Source organism: Caretta caretta, chromosome 9 (assembly GCF_965140235.1).
Source record: "Caretta caretta isolate rCarCar2 chromosome 9, rCarCar1.hap1, whole genome shotgun sequence".
Lineage (NCBI taxonomy): Eukaryota > Metazoa > Chordata > Testudines > Cheloniidae > Caretta > Caretta caretta.
In genome coordinates, this window is record NC_134214.1 from 92,288,374 (window position 1) to 92,300,922 (window position 12,549).

General features: G+C 40.5%; 1 protein-coding gene across 3 annotated transcripts in view; it reads right to left on the minus strand.

Annotated features, from left to right (window-relative positions):
- Window positions 1-12,549, minus strand: part of MAMLD1 (mastermind like domain containing 1) — a 349,693-nt gene that overhangs the window by 24,359 nt on the left and 312,785 nt on the right. The window lies entirely within an intron of this gene.

Here is a 12,549-nt window from a genome sequence, read left to right on the forward strand (position 1 = left end):
TGGTACCAAGACCTGATCTTAGAATACGGAGACATTAAAGTCAATTGCATCTTTTAACTAAGCCATTATATGGTAAAGTAAGACTTTCACCAGAGACTTCAAGAGGTTTGCAATTTTTTTCCTTACGTATTTTAAAATGATGTCTTCTTCACTTGAAGCATAGGTAATGATCCAGGTATAGCTGAAGAAGATGAAAACACGGTGCTTAAATAAAACACACAAACTTAATTACAGACGCTCCCTGGGTTACGCAAGACCCAACTTACGCAAATTTGAATTTTTACAGAAAAAGTTCCATAAACCAGAAATAGGATTTTCGAGTTGAGGAAATTTTTGCATAACGTAAGGGAATATGTTTCCGACTTACGCAAAATTCGAGTTACGCAAGGCTTTCCGGAATGGAATGATTACATAAGGCGGGGGAGGGGGGTGTCCTGTATTTACTTCAGTTTCTCCTGAGGTTCTGTTCAGTTAGCAGGTTCTATACTGAAATACATAATCAGATCAAAAGACAGACACTGAAAATTCACAAGCAGATTATATAGCCTCACTAGTACCGTGGCAGGACTTTGGTTCTACAGATCCTAGAGAAATTCTGTTCTGAATCTCAGTCAAAGTAATCTGAATGGTCAGTCAGCCCATGGTTATTGCTCTTCCTTCAGCGCTGTGCCCCCCCATGAGGACGGGGCTGGAAAGAGTACTATTGTCAATAAACTGAAGAGCAAAAATACAGCAGGAAAAATACAGCAGGAACAGCTTAATTCCAGATGTAAATGAGCTCAGCAGGGAATCTAAACAGTCAAGTCAATTGCCAGAATCTGCACTTTTCAACCTCATTCTGCTCCTTTGATCAGAATGAATTTTGAGCTATAGCGATTAATGGAGTAATAGAGGAAGTCACGGGACATCTCTTGGGAAAAGGGGGCAAAAAAAGTAACTCATCCTTGTTATGCAATTTTTCTGTTAAACACCACATTTCCCAACAGAAAACTGAATAAAGCTATTTAAAAAAGGAACGTATGCTGATTTAATAAAGAAAGGATCACAAAAACAGCCGTGTGAAATAAAAAGAATAGATTTAAGATCATTCACTGTTTAAAACAAACCCCACTATAGTCATGGTAGGGGAAAATAACCTATCCAAATGTAAGTGCCTTGTAAATCAGAGAGCAAGAGCATATACTTAATATTGTGTTAGCCAACAGGAAATATTAGAATTCAACACACTCAGTATTCAAGGCGAGGCTCCCAAAAGTCCTCAGTCTTTAAGTACCAACTAAAATTGATTTGTTTATGTTGGGGATATTAATGCTGTCCCCCGATAGTACATCCTAACCTTTCTGGAAATGGAAGAAAAGTATTAACATTAGGGGGCTGCGATTCCAAAAAGAGCCTTTTAAGGGTTTCTTCTCATTTGCTGTTGTCACTGTTGTAGATGAAATGGCAGATGAGGGTCAGCCCCCCTGCCACCCCTCGCCACCTTTGCAAAGGGAAGGTTTTATCTCCTTTATGCCTGATTCTCCCTGAAACCCAACCCCCTATGGAATGAAATTAATCAGTGAAACAAACTACACTGTGAACGTGCTCAAAGTCACAGAAATTTAAAGAATAATTATTAAACTTGCATAAAAAAGGCTATTAAAAGCCACGTTAGAACTGATGTGAAACACTACATCAAAGTTCATACCATTAAAAAAAATCATTGGACTAATATGACATTTGCCAATCATCACTCTGCTGCATCCCTTTCGTCAGTTTAGACCTTGATCCTGTGAAGACTTACACATGTGATTAACTTTACACATCTGAGTAGTCCTGTCGAAGTCATGGGACTACTCCCAGTATGTGAAGTTAAGCATGTTCTCAAGTCTTTGCAGGATCATGGCCTTCAACAGTAAAGCCTTCAGGCAGGGACCATCTCAGATACATTTGTACAAGTGGGGGGCTCCTGATCCTGACTTGGACCTCTTAGGGAATACTGCAATGTAAACAGTAAAAATAACTACCTACCCTCTATTCATCAGGTTTTTTTCTGTCTTTAGTGTCTCTTTTCATCCCTGGTAATCATTGGCATCAGAAATGTTAACGCATGGCACTGGATTTTATAGATAATACTAGCTATGCTAAAGAAATTCAACCCACTTTTTTTTTTTTTTAATGTTCTGCACTTGGACCTCAAACAGTTAAATGGTAGGACAGGCCTAATATTTTTTAAATGGCCAAGAGACATTGTTAGAATGACATAGCAATATGGTCATATGTTCCCCCTGAATACAGCATAAAAAATTAAACTTCAGCATGTACATGTCCTAGAGTGATTAGCCTTCAGAGTCCTAAGAGGCTGCTACATTTTGATTGTGAATTTCTATCAGTGATTAGTGTATGATACTTGAAACAGACCTAAGTACTTGAAACAGAAATATTGCAAAGCCAAAGAGAGCAGGCTGATTTGCTTCCTAAATGGGCAGAATTATTGAAGGCAGCTCGTAATAGTGTCTCGCTTTCTCACATTAACGTTAACAGCTTTGAAGCGACTGCGCCTAATTTGTATTTAAGACCCTTTACCTTTTTCTCTAAGCCATTTTCATAGACGAGCATTTGTTCCAGGGGCATATTTGCCACACAGAGCAGATCTGTAATGGCAGTTAATTCGCACCATTTTGCTTGCTCCTGTATTAATCAGCAAACTCTGAATCATCCCAGTGTTTCCAGATACACAGATGTACAACAGAAACCAATGAAGCCAGTTCAGTTCTCTTCCCATTCAGAAGCAGAGACAATATCAGTTCCTGTTTACAGCCACTTGTCTGTTTTCCCCCACCCACGCACTGAAATTTCTCCAAAATGCCCAGAGAAAAAGAGAAAGAAAGAAACTGAGTTCATTTTACCAGGAAAGTTATTTCTAGGTATTGCATCTGAAACAGAACAGGTTTGCACTTTTGTTGTTGTTGTTGTTCAGTACTTCTTTCACCGAGGCCAAAAACTACCGAAGTGGCATAACCAGATTGACCAAGTAGCTGACTGTATTTCCCCCACCCTCCAAACCTGCCTTCATATTTCAGTCACACAGTTTACCAACCCTCAAAATGATTTTTTTTTCCCCTGTTTATGTGACATCAGCTTTTGGTTCTTTCTTTAAATATTTTTGCCTTGTAAAACAGACACATAGCAGAGGGTGGGGTCTGAGAAATCACTATGACCATATAAATCATGTTTTCAAAATACTTTGGCAAAGGATTTTCAAAAGTGACTCATGATTTTGGGTGCCTAAGGTGAGACACATTGAAGTGTTCTGACAATCAGGCCCCTTTAGGGCTCCCCAAAAATTACTAGTCACTTTTGGAAATCCTTTGCCTGTATCTAAAAAAAAATCTTCCTCAAATATGGCAAGAATCGGAGGTTAGAGGTAGTGAAGTCAATGAGAGTTTTCAATATGGGAGGAAAATGGGATCAGGCCCACATTAGGGTAATGGAAAATACTTCTTGGCATTCATGAGTACAACACACACATACACACCTTTTTAATATGGGAGTTATGGTTGTATGAACTTACAAGTGAAAACACAAGTAGCATCCCTTGGCCATCAGCTAAATCACTATTCATGGTCTTTTTATAAATGAGACGCAGGCAGACTCTGCATTCAGATAACTTCATTGTGATGCCCTCTAGGCACTAACTAATAAGAAAGGGTCCCTCTGTATTCCCATTTGAAACTCCAATGTTCAGAGTGTTTAAGTCCCTTCGAAGATAAGGGCACAGTCAAGAAAAAGTTACCAACCTTTGTTCAGTTGTTTATAAATTAAACTGGTCTCAAAATGTAATTGTAAGATGAGAAATTATTATTGAACAGGCATGTTTTTAGTGGGAGCCCATACAGATCTGTCTCTGGCTGTATGCTAGTTAACATTTTTATCAATGACCCAGAAGAATAAAATGTAAAGTTTGCAGATGACAAAAATTGTGAGAGCGGTAAATAATGAAGGGGACAGGTCATTGATACAGAATGACCTGGATCACTTGGTAAGCTGGATGCAAGCGAAAAATGTGTGTTTTAATATAGCAAAATAGAAATGTATACATCTAGGAACAATTCAGGTCATACTTACAGGTGCGGGGGACTCTACCCTGGGAATCAGGGACTTTGAAAAAGATTTGGGGGTCATGGTGGAAAATCAGCTGAATGTGAGTTCCCAGTGTGATGCTGCAGCCAAAAGAGCTAATGTGATGCTAGGATGCATAAACAGGGGAATCTTTCTTGAGTACAAGCAGAGACCTTTTTTACCTCTGTATTTGGCACTGGTGCAACTGTTGAAGGAATACTGTGTCCAGTTTTGGTGTCCACAATTCAAGAAGGGTGTTGTAAAATTGGAGAGGGTTCAGGGAAGAGCCATAATTATGATTAAAGGATTAGAAAACCTGCCTTGGAGTGATAGACTCAATCTATTTAGCTTAACAAAGGGAAGGTTTAAAGGGTGACTAGATCGCAGTTTATAAGTACCTACATGGGGAACAAATATTCAAACATGGGCTTTTAAATTTAGCAGAGAAAGGTATAAAAGACAATTCAATGGCTGGAAGTAGAAAACAAATTCATACCAGAAATAAGGTGTACATTTTTATCAGAAAGGGCAATTAACCATTGGAACAATTTACAAGGGTCGTGGTACATGCTCCATCACTGGCAATTTTAAAATGAAGATTGGATGTTTTTCTTAAAGATCCGTTCTAGGAATTATTGTTGGGAAGTTCTCCTGTAGAGCACAGGCCATAGGTCAGACTAGACCACCACAATGGTCCCTTCTGGCCTGGGAATCTATGAACCTATGAAAGGTTTCTATGGTCAGATGCTTTTTGTGCCAATAAAGGCTTAAAAATGTTTTCAATGAAAATCTGTAGTTCGGGCCCAGTCCTGTAACTGCACTTGCAAGTACTGCCGTTTTACTCAATGGGGTTCATGGAAGGAAAAGTTACTCATCAAGGTTTACAGGATGGGCTCTTGCTCCAAGTGTCTTTTTGGTAAGAAACTAAAAAAAACAACAACCCACCCACATGCACACTCCATGGGCAAGAGTCTGATACCGTTACTGGAGGTGCATCCCCACTGAAGTCAATGGGGAGTCCTGGAGAGTAGGGTATTACTACGTGCGAGAAAGGGTGGCAGAATCTGGCTCCACTTAAAGCTAATGAGACACTTTTTAACACGATCATGTCACTTTCATTACACATTTGAGGGAGGGTTTCCCCCCGCTTCCCCTTCGACTACTGTTAAACAAAGAGAAACAACAGCGCATTTGTTGCTTAAAGCAACACGAAGGGACTGACTTAAAACCACAAAAGCAAGCTTTATTTCAGTGCTAAGGCAGAGAACTTTGCATGATGTGCAATGTCCTCTGCTCACCATGCAAGTACTGTAGTATTGCGGGGTCTATGAACATTTGTGATACAAAGCTGTAGCACATCCCATGTGCTTCAATTCCTAGGTACAAGGAAGTTAATTAAAGACAGAGTGTTAGGGTAAAATTCCAGGCTTGTTTCTGAATCTCTTTCAATTACTGGCTTACGCTCCCCCTCGGACAGATGCAGCCCACACCTCCAACAGCAATTTTAAAATACTACGTGTATGAATGTGCACACATTTTATACATCCTCATCTTGTCATGTGGGGAAGAGGCAAGAAAGATATTTTGCGTAATATCCCCCCAGGCACCCCTCTTTACTATAAACCCTAAGATTCTTTTCTATTTCTGCAGCTTGAGTGAACACACTCATTTATTTTTGCAGGGTTGCTCATGCCATAAGTGCTGAACGAACTGTGCTGCTGGCATGGACTTGTTCTGTATTGTTAAGGGGAAAATAAATTTAAGAAGGTGAGAGCGTGATGGATCAAGGAAAGAGTTTCCGCTTTGACAGAGTTTCCTAGCAATTTTCAGAAAAAAATAAGGGGGTGATGACGGGATGGGGTGGTAAAATTAATTTAGTTTCTGGTCTTCCATTTACAGCAGGAGACGGTTTATTGGTAACTACTGTCCTGCATGGATTGTTCCTCTGAGGCTGATGCACTATGAAGAGTTTTTAAGATATTGTCAGATCCACAAACCAAAGAAGTTTAAAGATTTGACTACAAAGGCTCATTTTACAATGCAGACATACCCCGAAATCCAGAAAACTCTGGTACAAGAGAAGGGTGCCCACAATTTAAACACATAAAGGAAAATAATTATATAAAAATAAATCTGATTTAAATGAAAACTAGTCTTTGCAATTAAATTTCTAACTCTTGCATTTCGAATTGTTGCATTAACTGCGGGACCCTCTCCCTGGACATTAAGTGACCAAGTCCACCACAGGTTTTGAAGAGTTTATCTCTGAGTTTCTAAAATGTTTTTAACATTTGCCTTGGGGGAAATTAAAGACCAATCTATAACAGTTTCATGAGGGCTCCTTTGAGACTGCTGAAAGGAGGGGAAAAAAGCACCCTACAAGATTGAGAAAAACAATTCCAATTGCACAAATAAATGTAAAAGCAGAAATGACCATTCAAGCAGATATTTTCACATCTGTGAGGAAAGTATGTGGCGAGGTCAAACTCCAGGCTCAGACTTATTGCTTTCTGTAATCCTGATTCATCACCGGCATCCTTTATTCACCATTCAAAGGCACTTAATTAGCTGAAGGGCTTGTTGCTTTGCCTTTAGAAGCTCTCCACACCCTCAAAGGCCTGGGCTCCGCATTGTACTATCACTAGTAATACCCTTTGAAATCAAATCCGTTCTTCTTCTCCACCATACTAGTAAAGAAGTAACATGAAAAAACAGAAACACTTTTCTAACCATAAAAAAAAAAACCAACCCCCCAAACAAACCCAAAACAAAACCCAATTGGAACTTCTTTCTAAGTGGCATTGAAGAAACTAAATCTGACACTTTTCAAAAATGTTCCCAGAAGACACAGATGAAATCTGGCCAGCAGTTTTTGGTCTGATCAACTAAAGGTTTATTCATGCAGGACAGCTTGGACGCTAGACACGTCTCCATGCAACATCTGGGCGTTTAAAACACTGGGTATTTTCCCCTAAAGTCACAACAAGATTTGGACGTACTTAGATTCAAGGAGCCTGATTCTCCATTGCTTTTCAGAATGCTTGTCCATTTACACCAGAGCAGCTACCCAGCCAGCATATTAGCATTTTGCACCCACTATAGGCTGACTTTCCACTGGTGTAAATGACCACCATGGTGCATGGCACTGGGAGACTCAGTCCCAGGGTATTCAAATGTTTATGCCTATATAGATAAAAGGTAAATGAATATAATGCGATGGAGAATATAACAGGGCACCTTTAACACCAAAGCACTGGGTTAGTGTACTCTTAGAACTGCAAATTTCTTCTTCAGGTTTGTTTCTAAATGCAAGAGCTTAGGCTCAGAAACAAAACATTAGCTCAAATGCAAAAAGGAAAAACACCTTAAATAATCTAGTTGACGGGTTTTCATTCTGCTTTGCTACCTATAATTTATGCTGCCAACTCAGACACTGTATTACTAGCTTTCCCCTCAGCTAAAGAAATACAGTCAAGCCCCTTTGGTATTTTCGCACTCTTCATTTCAGTCTGCTTCATCACTTTCTTACTCTTCTCCATGCACCACTCAATAGCAAGATGTAAGTCTGACCATTCATCCTATAAATAGAATTGTTTTCCAGCTGATTTTTGCTCCTCTCCATTCTTCCCTCCCATGGTTTTGGCAACAGAGCTGAAGCCAACATACCTTTTGTTGACTCCTCTCTGTACAGATATCCCACATGTCAGCAGGAATGCACAGAGCTCTAGGAATAGCATGTTTGGCTGCCGCAGAGCAAGGGGAGCTCAGGAATGTGCAGTGTGTCACACCCAAAGGATGGCGATTTATTATTTATATCCTCTGCAAAACAATCAGTAAAATGGTATTTTGTTTTTAAGATACTTACACAGTCTAGATGCCAGTCTCTTACCATGTTCTACACAGTTTTACTACATGTCAAATTTCGGCCCAAGAAGACTGGAAGTGTCCCAACCTGCTCCTTTCAAAGCAACCTGAACTCAGCCACTAACATTGCAGTGTGCTCATTTGCCCACCTTTAACCTTCTGGGGACCTTCATTTCCTCATTCAAGGACGCAGTTCTCTTCTCACGCCAATAGGAATCAAGAGTAATTCCACTGAAGGCAATATTACATCAGAGGAAAATCAGGCACTACATTTTTGACATGCAAGAATGCAGATCTGCAAGTGCAAACTGCACTGCATGCAAATCAGAGCGATGCACAGCTATCCGGTCTATCTGGGCAAATGCAGTTTGTGCTCTCCTTTCCAACCTGCCACGTGTCCAAAACCTGACAAACCTTTGAGACCACAGAATCTCCTAAGTGTGGAAAAGTGTGCATGATATTTTTGGAGATCACTTTTGACAATTTGGCCTTTCATGTCCTTCTCTGTAGTGTAAATTTATGAATCCAAATTGGTGTGCGTAATTTCACTCTGCATGGATCTATACTACATGGGCAAAATGAAAACTTGAATATAATCTACACGACCAATGCTAGCAGTACCAGGCTTTCCAATATCACAAAATGCAAACTGTCAGTGACTAAATCAATATCTGTCAATGCTCAACAATGAAGACACAGCACTTCAGATGAGAGAAGATTAGACATTATCAGATTTACCAATTGTCCAGGCACTATGCGATTTTGAAAACAGTCTGACTAAGCTACATGATATATTTTAATCTCTGAAGTACAAAAAAACCATATAGCTGCGAGACATCAGTAGGTTACTCCAGCTTTTGGAATGCAGAGTCTTCTCTTTAACGTGTAACAACAACAACAACGCAGCTCACACTTTGAGTCTATGTCACAGCAGCTGCTCCATTCCCCATGCTGCTCTGCCCCTGCAAAGATCCAGTTTCATGCTTTATTGTTCTTCCTCCAACTGGCCACCAGCCATTCTCTCCTCCTTCTTCTGTACAAAGCCGCATCTCTTGCTCAAAAGAAGAAAGCACTGTGCCTTCTCTTTATAAATTTTAGTCACATATACAAACACACGCATGCACAGAGTAGGGGGATGATTTCAAAACACCAAACAACATTCCAGGGTACTATGTTAATTTCCTCTTAACATATTTCTCCATATTGTTCTCCATTAACAGTTACTACTTTTAAAGATGGAGAAGCTATTTGCCTCCCCTTCCTGATCTTTTACTTGTTGTCCTTTAATGCAATGATCGATTTGTGTTTGAATAGTTCTATTCGTTTCTGGTTGTGATGGAGAGGTGGTGGTAATAAACTATAAAGGGCCCGATTCTGCTCTCAGGTACATCGGTGTATTGGAATGACTCCACTGAAATCCACTGAATTACACAGGCATAAACCTAGTGTGAAATCGGGATTGTGAATAAAAGCTCAACGTCAGTGCTTTTGACCCAATTGAAAAAATAACTGTATACAAAACAGCAAAAGTTAAGTACTAATAGTCAAAGAAATTTAAGTATACTGGAATTCTGATGTTTCATGTGTCTAGAATATGCTCTCTCCATGGTATTTTTTATAATTTTGCATACGGGGCCATTTTTTTTATTAAAAATTGTCAAAGTTATTAAAACCTAGGGCAAATATCCTGATCTTCAACACTCACCATTGATCACAAGCAGCTTAACAAGCTATAAAACCTGGAGAAGCAGTGTAGTTTAGAAATAATTAATGTAATAAGTCTTACCTTATAAAATCAGTAAGGCACTGTGACCTTCCCTAACTGACGTGGACATGTGAAATAATCACCACCTGTAATCACTGTCTCAACTGTCCTTGATCTTTACTAATAGCCCCCAAATTATACGCTCGCTTGCTGTAGGCGGGCAGGGGCTAGAAATGCAGCACAGGCCAAGCATGAAGAAAGATGCCTGAAGAGGAGCCACTGACCAGTTAAAGACAATCTCCAAAGCACATCTTTTCCAGGTTTTTTTGGCTAAAAAGAATAAATCAGTGATTCATAGATTCATAGATATTAAGGTCAGAAGGGACCATTATGATCATCTAGTCTGATCTCCTGCACAACGCAGGCCATAGAATCTCACCCACCCACTCTTGAAAAACCTCACCTATGTCTGAGCTATTGAAGTCCTCAACTCGTGGTTTAAAGACTTCAAGGAGCAGAGAATCCTCCAGCAAGTGACCCATGCCCCATGCTACAGAGGAAGGTGAAAAGCCTCCAGGGCCTCTTCCAATTTGCCCTGGAGGAAAATTCCTTCCCGACCCCAAATATGGCGATCAGCTATACCCTGAGCATATGGGCAAGATTCACCAGCCAGATACTACAGAAAATTCTTTCCTGGGTAACTCAGATCCCACCCCATCTAACATCCCATCACAGGCCATTAGGCCTATTTACCATGAATATTTAAAGCTCAATTAATTACCAAAATCATGTTATTCCATCATACCATCTCCTCCATAAACTTATCGAGTTTAATCTTAAAGCCAGATAGATCTTTTGCCCCCACTGCTTCCCTTGGAAGGCTATTCCAAAACTTCACCCCTCTGATGGTTAGAAACCTTTATCTAATTTCAAGTCTAAACTTCCCGATGATGAGTTTATATCCATTTGTTCTTGTGTCCACGTTGGTATTGAGCTTAAATAATTCCTCTCACTCTCGGGTATTTATCCCTTTGATATATTTATAGAGAGTAATCATATCTCCCCTCAACCTTCTTTTAGTTAGGCTAAACAAGCCAAGCTCCTTGAGTCTCCTTTCATAAGACATGTTTTCCATTCCTTGGATCATCCTAGTAGCCCTTCTCTGTACCTGTTCCAATTTGAATTCATCCTTCTTAAACATGGGAGACCAGAACTGCACACAGTATTCCAGGTGAGGTCTCACCAGTGCCTTGTATAACGGTACTAAAACTTCCTTATCCCTACTGGAAATACCTCTCCTGATGCATCCCAAGACCACATTAGCTTTTTGCACAGCCATATCACATTGGAGGCTCACAGTCATCCTGTGATCAACCAATACTCCAAGGTCCTTCTCCTCCTCTGTTACTTCTAATTGATGCGTACCCAATGAAAATTCTTATTAATCCCTAAATGCATAACCTTACACTTCTCACTATTAAACTTCATCCTATTACTATTACTCCAGTGATGTCGGAGCTCAAAACGTGTGTGACAGAATGCAAAGCAGGGAAAATTGGGGCACCAGGGTCCTCAGGAGCAGGGGAAAAAACACTCTTAGCCCATGATACAGCAAACAACTTCACTGTATGCTTAACTTTTAAGAGGACGACTAGTCTCACTGAAGACAACGGGATTTAGATGTGGGGTGAACAGACAGCAAATGTGAAAAATCGGGACGGGGGTGGAGGGTAATAGGTGCCTACATAAGACAAAGCCCCAAATAACGGGACTGTCCCTATAAAACCGGGACATCTGGTCACCCTACTCACATTCTTAAATTATGCATGTGCCTAAGTGCTTTGCTGGATCAGGGCCTTACATCTGTAGCCTGTTTTTTCTGTTTTAATGCCTAATCAACCCCTGAAGTGCCCGGTGGTATATGATACATATGTTTGGATAAGCAGCATCAGTGAGTTTCAGCCCTTCCCACCAGCCTGTTTGAAGCAGATTCATCATCATAAGGGGCTATCAAGAGCACACTTATTTGGAAAAGGGTGAGTCAGTCCTAGAATGGCCACTGTGGAAAGGAGCTACATTTAGTTACCATTAAGAAGCTGACATTTACCAACAGCTACCTTATTTCTTATTCTTAGTACAGGAAAAAGCTATGGTAGCTAAGATACTATTGTGTGGGAACTGCTGGCACATGTTGGATGTTTGAAAGCTGACCGTGGTAGAGTGAAGAACAAAGAAACCCTCAATTTTGTCTGTCATTCCTCAGCTAAACTCAACAGCACCTCAGAGACCATCCTCCGCTCTTCTGAGTGCAGGTCAATGATAAGTGATTAGATTCCACGCCAGTTGGTGTCTGGTCAGAGTCCACTGTGCTCAATAACGCAGCCCGACAGATTCTACTGCCAGAGTTTTGCTTCTGGTTAGCAACATAGTTAATTGTGGCTGTGAGATTGCATTTTTATTTTAACCACTTTGTTTCCCTTGAGCCTGCACCCACAGAACGAACCCCATTCCTTTAGCTCTCCCTTTGTCAAAGGCTCTTGGTCACAACGAACATCTCTCAGGTCACGTAGGATATGGACAGACGTCACTCAGCAGCAAGGGTTACTCGAGAGGAATGAATGGCGTTTCTTACCCCTAACAGCTGCTGTCCTTTGTCCACTCAACACATAGTCCAGATCTACCTAGGGAAGGGTAGGCACTCACCAAAAGGAGGTCATTTTTTGGTGAGTTTTGGTAACAGGTATTTCAAGTCTCTCCCGGATACTCAAGTGCTGCATTGTTAAACATACAAGGGCCATATTCTGGCACCACTTTCCATCCCACCTGAGCCTACCTGGCTTCAGAGGTGTAACTTGGGGTGGAATCTGGTTCAGAGTATT